Below are 2038 nucleotides of genomic sequence, written 5' to 3' on the forward strand. Positions count from 1 at the left end.
ACCCCTCTAGACCCAACCCTCCCGTCGCTCTCCTAATTCTCGAAGGTCCTGCCTCCTCCATGTGTTGAGCGGCCGCGCTCTCAAGTTCTATCTGCCGGGTTCCGACGGGTCCACCTACATTACTTCATAATATTCGACCCAGATTAGGAACCTCTCGCATTGCAGCCCTTCCGGCTCGTCTTTCGCGCGCACCTCTCAACATTTTTATAATTTTTATTTAAACTAAACAATAAACACCTATGCTAGAAAAAAGAAAATGCACATACCCTTTTCCTTTCCTTATTTAAAAAGTATTTTATAACTAAAATTACACATTTTAATTTTCCCTAGCCTTGCAACCGCAACACTTAATTGTGGCAAATCGACTAACCTTTTTTTTTAGATGTCTAGAAGTAAACTGGTCACTGAAAGGAAATTCTAAATTTGCACAAAATTACACTTAGAATTTTAAATTTTTACTCGAAAACTTTTCACAATATTCCTCTCACAGGTATGACACTTTTTCTTAACACTCTCTACTACCAGTTTCTTCGGTTTTATTACTCTTTGAAATCGTTCGTTGGACTTGATGGTCACGACAGCCACCCTTTTCTTTTCCTTCAGGATTGGGGTAAGAGCCGCGCCGCTTGACAACCCCGGCATTTTGTCGCTATGTCTTCCAAGAAACTCGCCAAAAAACTCAGGAGCAGGTTGCAGTCTGGACGAATAGTCGTAGGTTGTACAGGATTCCTAGTCGTCGATCGTCTTCTTCTCGAACTTCCTTGCCTCCTTCCACTTGGGGACCTTGTTTCAGGACCTTACGTGACCGCTTCCTACTCGAAGGCGGGTCGGAAGACAAGGAAATAGGCCTTCTTCATCCACTTGTCCCTCGTCCTTGGTTCGTCCTTGGCTGATTTTAAATTCAATCACAGGAAGTAGCGGTGTCCTACCAACTGCGCCAAAAAGTCCTGTGGCACACCTTCCTCCTAAAACGGGCCAAAGTTTGAAAAATGTACTTCCATAATGGACTCTGCATCCACCAACGTTGACCACTACTCTCAGACCGCTTGAAGAGATTAGAACCTGAATTCCTCTGTGATGAAACCCAACTACTTGAGTGTAGCTAAACTCGTTAAAATTCAATTTTAAATTCAAAAGGAAAACAAATAAAAACCACAAAGTTCAATTTAATTCAGTATTTAATTATCAAATCAAATTTACAATAGTCAGATCCTTCTTTTCAAAAATAATTAAAAACTACAATTTTATAAAAGCAAAGAAAAAACCGGCCGGTCGCGACCGAAGGAAGGGTCTTTTTGATTTTTCTGACTGGCTTTTTAGGGATCGATGGATCCAACTCAGCAACCCATGGTCCCCTTCTCTTTGTACATTTCTTATACTTTATTCCTCTTACGAGGAAAGTAGCCAATGAGCTTTCTTAAAATCCCACTTTTAATCTCAAAAAACCCGCCCACGCGATAATTACGGGCCCTCCCTTGACACGTTTTAATATTCATGGTGGCCGCGACGACGGTTGCGGCAACGAAAACGGATAAGAAAAATCAGTATTAAGCACGTACAGGAATTTAACATTTATAAATCTAACAAGTCCACATCCGCCGAAAAGGCGCCTCCATATAGGTTACTTTGACTCAAGGATCCACAACTCGAATATCTCTACATAATGACACTTAATTCTTAAATCAACGACCCATGAAATTGAAATCCCAAACTAATTTGAATTCTTAAACTCAAAGTGTCAATCAGCAATTCGCAAAACTAAAACCAATTAAGATAGTTTAACTTGAAAAAACTTTCATTGGTCACTTCCTGTTTAGATTCATTTTACAACTTACAATGTCTTAAATACAAGTATTATTTTAAATAAGCAAAATTTCAAAATACTTTGATCAGTCCTTCTTGGAATACATAATTTTGCTGTCAACAAACAAATCTTTATATACGAGGGTAGTTCAATAAGTTCTTAGAATGACCAACAGATGGCGCGCGAATCGCTCCAAATCATCTGTTTTCAGTCAGCACCACTCCCGACTAGATA

The sequence above is a fragment of the Belonocnema kinseyi genome, chromosome 4, assembly GCF_010883055.1.
Source record: "Belonocnema kinseyi isolate 2016_QV_RU_SX_M_011 chromosome 4, B_treatae_v1, whole genome shotgun sequence".
NCBI lineage: Eukaryota > Metazoa > Arthropoda > Insecta > Hymenoptera > Cynipidae > Belonocnema > Belonocnema kinseyi.